Below are 6,990 nucleotides of genomic sequence, written 5' to 3'. Positions count from 1 at the left end.
ACTGCTTCCAGTTCCTGACCTGCTATATTGTTGCTAAATGATATGGGATCTTTCTTTCTATGTATTCGCAGCACATTACACTTGTCTACATTGAGATTCAATTGCCATTCCCTGCACCGTGCGTCAATTCGCTGCAGATCCTCCTGCATTTCATTACAATTTTCCATTGTTACAACCTCGCGATATACCACAGCATCAACCGCAAAAAGCCTCAGTGAACTTCCTACGTTACCCACAAGGTCATTTATGTATACTGTGAATAGCAACGGTCCTATGACACTCCCCTGCAGCATACCTGAAATCACTCTTACTTTGGAAGACTTCTCTCCATTGAGAATGACAAGATGACAAGTCCGCTTGAAACATCCACCTTAGTTGAAAAATGCTCTGTTATTCGTTTTTTACTTGCTGATGACGAGAAACAGAGAATACATACTGTAGAATGTCTAAAGCTTATGGTGAAGGTTGCATGAAGTGTGCAAATTTTTACAAGTGGGTGGGGCAGTTCAAAATGGTCGCAACTCAGTGACTGACGAACACCATTCTGGTCGACCAGTTGCAGTTTCAACTCCCTCGCTTGAAAGTCGAATTGATGACATTATTCGTGTGGACCACAGTGTGATTGTGGACATGATATTTGATAAGGCTCAAGTTAGTGCTGGTGCAGTTCATAAGATTATCTGTAACAACCTGAACGACCGCAAAACATGTGCAAGATGGGTCCCAAAGGAGCTGATGCGGTTACACAAGGAAACAAGGTTGAGAGTGTGTACAGAGCGAAAGGATCGTTATGAAAGAGAAGAGATGAGTACATCCTCAACAAAATTTTAACTTGCAGTGAAACTTAGATTCACTATTATGTGCCAGAATCAAAAAGACAATGCGTGGAGTGGAAGCACACCAACCCACCTGTGCAGGAAAAATTCAAAACACAAGCATCAGCAGGAAGAGTCATGTTGACGGTGTTTTGGGACGCTGAAGGTCCAGTTTTTTTTATTATCTTGAAGAGCAGTGTATAACGAACAGCCAATATTACTCCTATTTGCTTTCGAACAAGGTGAAGCCAGCCACGAGGGAGAGATGTTGTGAATCTCAGAAGAGAGGTGTGATTATCCAGCAAAACAACACACGTCCTCACGTTGCTCGACTAACCCGTGAAACCGTCGACAAAATGGGCTGACAAGTACTGCCTCATCCCCCTTGTAGTCCTGATTTAGCACCTGGTGATTTCCATTTGTCTGGTGCACTGAAGGAGGCATTACATGGGAAGAGGTTCCAGGACAACAAGGACGTGAAAAAGTTTGTGGGAAATTGGGTCAAACATCAAGATAAAGAGTTATTTGCAGCCAGAATAAAAAATCTTGTAGCCCGTTGGAACAAGTGGATAAATGTTCAAGGGGATTATGTTGAAAAGTAGGAAAAGTATTGTTTTGTAAAAATAAATGCTTTTTTCTCGAGATCAATTTGTCTCTTTAATTATTGAATGACCCTCATTTTGTATGATATTGCCTGTGTTGTGAATCAGTTTGAAGCAGAAGCATGGAAATTATAGCTTAATAAACATGTACAGTAGTAATAGCATGGTGCCAGCAGTTTTCAGCTGTAACTATTGTATTTATACCATTTCTTGCAGAAGTCATAAATTTGATGATTGCATGCAAATTAAATAAACAGAAAAAAAGTAACAGCAGTATCTGCATGTCTCTTAGGTTCAAATACATGGGAACTCGCAGCACACACATGGAGCGCGTGCACAAGAACCAGATTATCTCATCCAAGTCGAAGCGGAGCTCAGAGCAGGCAGAACTGAGGCGTTACCCAGATGATGCGTCCACCGGCAAAGACCCTCACCACAACCACAGTGAGTGCCTCTCCTGTGCTTCCTTTCTTCTTCTTCTTCTTCTTCTTCTTCTTCTGCTCTCTCTCTCTCTCTCTCTCTCTCTCTCTCTTTTTTCTGTCATCAACTGTCACGATCAGTTTGATGGAGCTCTTGTTGCTATCGCTTCTTTCCATTACCATCTTCATTTTGGTGCAGCTGCTCGGTCCTAAATCAACAATGACCTGCCCCAGCAATTCCTTTGCTTTACAATCCTTTCAGCTACAGTTATCTTTCCCCTGTATAGGATGTAGCAAAAAAAATCATCCAATTTGCCACGTCTACATTTCTGAAACTAGTAAACATATACGAGGGCTGTTTTTGTTTTTTTCAACCTCCGATTGGCTGTAAATAAGAGAAAAATGTACAGAAAATAATAATTTTATTACCAAAAGTACAGTAAAGTCATAACTTATTTTTCTACATAATCGCCAAAACGATTGAGGCACTTGTCATACCGTGACACAAGCTTTTCAATGTCTTCCTCGGAGAATGTTGCCGCCAGTGAGAACAGGCAAGTCTTGGCGGTGTCCTGAAGTTCTTCGTTAGAAGCGAAGCGCTGCCCACCTAACCGTGACTTCAGTTCTCGGAACAGGTGATAATCACTTGGTGCTAGGTCCGGGCTGTACGGTGGATGTTCAAAAACTTCCCACTTAAACTTTTTGAGGAGGTCTTTTGTCATGTCGGCACTGTGTGGTCGGGCGTCGTCGCGGATCAAAACAATGCCAGATGCAAGCATTCCTCTGCATTTGTTTCGAATGGCTCTGCGGAGACGATGTAAAGTTTCACAATAAACTTCCTCGGTTATCGTCATAGCTTGCTCCATAAAGTCCACCAGCAGTACTCCTTTATGGTCCCAAAACACAGTGGCCATTGTTTTTCTTATCTTCAGTGAATATTTAAACTTTTTTGGCTTGCTTGGGGAAGCTGTGTGCATCCTCTGCTTTGATTGTTCCTTTGTTTCATGAGTGTCATAGAGGACCCACATTCCATCGCCAGTAACAATCGACTTCAAAAAAACGTTTCTCTCATTGGCATAATGTGTGAGAAACAATAATACTGATGCCATCCTTTGCATTTTGTGGTCGGTACTCAGCATTTGTGGGATCCAGCGTGCACACAGCCTGGGTCTCGAGTCACAATTGTGTACAAAGCAGACCTCGAAATGTCTGGAAATCCGTCAGACAGTTCGCTAATTGTAAACCTTCGTTTGCATCTCACCGCCCGATCGACATGCTCAACAAGGCCTGCAGTGGTGACAGACTTGCGACCTTGTCCACCTTCATCATGGAGGTCCGTTCGTCCTTCTTTAAATTTTTGACACCATTCCCGAACACTACCGTCACTTGGAACATCGTTAACATACACGTTGTTCATTCTGTGATGGATTTCTGCAGCACTACACCCTTCTGCTTGCAGAAAACAGATTACACTGCCACGTTTACACGGACGTAGCTCGGCTACGACTGACGAACTGCAGATGAAAACGGCAGAGGTTGTGGTGGGGGAGCTGCGCAATCGCATCTAGCACAGGTCCGGCCCCTCCCTACCTCTTACTTGCTTAGATGGACAATCGGAGGTTGAAAAAAAAAAAAAAGATCCCTTGTACATTGAATTTTGTTTTTTTTTTATGAATGGGAAACTCAAAGCTTTTTTTCATACCTTTTCATAGGTGTTCAATATGCCCCCTTGAGATGCAAGGCAAATGTCAGAGTGGTTCTCAAATTTTTCCCACACTGCAGCCAGCATGTCTCGAGTTACAGCTTCCACAGCTGTTATGCTTTGTCTCAGTTCATTCAATGTTGTCGATAACAGAGGCACATAAACAGAGTCTTTCGTAAAGCCCCACAAGAAATAATCACATACAGTCAGGCCCAAATTGCTTAGTAATACTTCGATTTAAAAATTCCCGCACTTACTTCCAGATGCCAGTGTAGCGGTGCCCCATCCAATGGTAAATGAAGTCATTCGAATCGGTCTCAAACTGTGGGAAGAGAAAGTTCTCAAGTATATCAAGATATGTGCTTCCTGTAACAGTGTTCTCGGCAAAGAAAAATGAACTGTACACCTTTCTCAGTGAAACTGCACAGAACACATTACATTTTGGAGAGTTCCTTCATGTTATACAGCTTTATGTGGTTGTTCCGTACCCCATATTCTCACATTATGGTAGTTCACCTTTCCATTTAAATTGAATGTTGCCTCGTCACTAAACACTAAGCGTGGAAAAAAACTGCCATCCTCCATCTTGCCGGGAATGAAATTACAGAACTCAACACGTTCTTCACCCCCCACCCCCCACCCCCCTCCACCCCACCTTCATGAAAAGCTTGCAGTAACTGAATTTTGCGTGGTTTCGCATCTAAACGTCGACGTAACACATGCCAACCAGGCATCGGGAGCTTGTTGAGCAGTCGAGATGCACAGCGAACGGGTTTCAGCGGTCTTTCTGCGGACTCGTTGTGACACTATGGTGGATGCGTTCGACGTCTGTCAGAAACTCGGGGATGGGGGACGGCCTGGCAATTTGCCTTTACACGATCAACCTGTTTCGTGGAATTGTTCTTGTCATCGTCTAATGCTTTGTGCTGTCGGAAGACCCGCACCACGCCTAGTACGAAAGTCACTGTGCAAAACGTAGAACATGGAACACGTTCTGTTATCCTAGGGCAGACACTGTTGCTACCTAGCACGAACGATGTAAAACTTGAGTGTTTGCTCTTTGCAACAGTAGGTTGTTCACGATCATATCTCAAATAACATAATAGGTGTGATTTTTTAAAAAAAATCAGATGATTTGTTTTGCTACACTCTGTATCTTCCACACAATTCTGTTCTTTCTTCTATATTGCATACTTTTTCTAATTTAGTAGTTGCCAAATGTTTTCAGTCTGTACTCACTAATCCCACCTGATGATGTCCTGTAACATGACATTTCAAAGAAATGTGATCTTTCCAGTTATAACCTCCTTATTGTACATGTCTCGCCGCATAGGGGCAGTTGTTCTCTGACGATAGCTATTCGTGTCATGTGCCAGATTTTCTCATTGTGGCTGATCAATGGTGTGCATCCAGGTGTTCACCCTGGTTGTCGTTTTTATTTCGTGTACAGCGTTTTGGTGTCCCATTCATTGTTGATGCAAGTTGTTCTGTTGCGTGTATTCACTGCCTGGACTGCAACCAGACTGAGAAGTATAGACAGTGTCACGCCACTGTTTATAGCAGAGTTACACTCACGACACCCGTAACATCCGTTGGTGCTCTTTTGTTCTTCAAAGCCTGCAGCTATGTTCACAAAATGTGCATTCTCTCAGCCTTTCCCAGCTCTGGTAAATTGCTAAGTGGGTTTAAGGCTTCCATTCAGTCCCTTGTTGACCATTCTGCTATGGCAGTTGAAGACAGCCAAACAAGAGCAGAAGTTTTAAATTTCACATTCAAGAAATCGTTCAGACGGCATAATCGTGCGAACATATTGACATTGGACCATCTGACAGGCTCCTGTATGGACAACATAGTAATAAGCACCCCCTGACTTACAGAAACATCTGTAAGGTTTAAAAGCAAATAAATCACCAGGTCCAGATGGAATCCCAATTCGGTTTTACAGAGAGTAGCCTTCGGCATTGGTCCCTTGCCTAACCTGCATATCATGAATCTCTCGCCCAGCACAAAGTCCCAGGTGACTGGAAAAAAGTGCAGGTAACTCCAGTATATAAGAAGGGTAGAGGAAAGTACTTGCAAAATTACAGACCAATATCCCTAACTTCTGTTTGCGGCAGAGTCCTTGAACATATTCTCAGTTCGAATATAATAATCTTTCTTGAAACTGAGACTCTTATGTCCACGAATCTGCACGGTTTTAGGAAGCATCGTTTGTGCAGCTTGCTCTTTTTCTCACATGATATTCTCGAACTATTGATGAATGGCAATGGGCAGATACCATATTTCTAGATTTCTGGAAAGCATTTGACATAGTGCCTCATTGCTGGCTGTTAATGAAGGTACAAGCTTATGGAATAAGTTAACAGATGTGTGAGTAGCTCAAAGACTTCTTAAGTAATGGAACCGAATATGTTGTCCTCAGCTGTGAGTGTTCATCAGAGACGAGGGTATTGTCAAGAGTGCCCCAGGGAAGTGTGACAGGACTGTTATTATTTTCTGTATACATAAATGATTTGGCTGCCAGAATGGGCAGCAGTTTACCGTTGTTGGCTAATGATGCTGTGGTGTACGGTAAGGTGTAAAAGTTGAGTGGCTGTAGGAAGAAACAAGACCAGTGGACAAAATTTCCAGTTGGTGTGATGAATGGCAGCTAGCCCTAAATGTGGAAAAATGTAAGTTAATGCGGATGAGTAGGAAGATCAAACCTGTGATGTTCAGATACAGTATTACTAGTGTCCAACTTGACACAGTCAAGTCATTGAAATGTCTGGGTGTAAAGTTGCAAAGCGATATAAGATGGAACCAATATTTGAGAACTGCGGTAGGGAAGATGAATTGTTGACTTTGATTTATTGGGAGAATTTTAGGAAAGAGTGGTTCGCCTGTAACGGAGACCAGCATATATGGTGCTTGGGCAACCTATTCTTGAGTACTGCTGGAGTGTTTGGGATCCGCACCAGATGGGATTGAAGGAAGACGATGAAGAAATTCAGAGGTGGGCTGCTAGGTTTGTTAGCGGTAGGTTCGAACAACACTTTAAGTCCAGAATGAGATTTTCACTCTGCAGAGGAGTGTGCGCTGCAATGAAACTTCCTGGCAGATTAAAACTGTGTGTCGGACCAAGACTCGAACTCGGGACCTTTGCCTTCGGCGGGCAAGTGCTCTACTAACTGCGCTAGCCAAGCACGACTCACGCCCCGTCCTCACAGCTGTACTTCTGCCAGTACCTCGCCTCCTACCTTCCAAACTTCACAGAAGCTCTCCTGTGAACCTTGCAGAACTAGCACTCCTGAAAGAAAGGATATTGCGGAGGCATGGCTTAGCCACAGCCTGGGGGATGTTTCCAGAATGAGATTTTCACTTTGCAGCGGAATGTGTGCTCATATGAAACTTCCTGGCAGATTAAAACTGTGTGCCCGACCGAGACTCCTGACTTTGAGTCTCGGTCCGGC

The sequence above is a fragment of the Schistocerca americana genome, chromosome 11, assembly GCF_021461395.2.
Source record: "Schistocerca americana isolate TAMUIC-IGC-003095 chromosome 11, iqSchAmer2.1, whole genome shotgun sequence".
Classification (NCBI taxonomy): Eukaryota; Metazoa; Arthropoda; class Insecta; order Orthoptera; family Acrididae; genus Schistocerca; species Schistocerca americana.
This window is presented reverse-complemented; position numbering follows the sequence as displayed.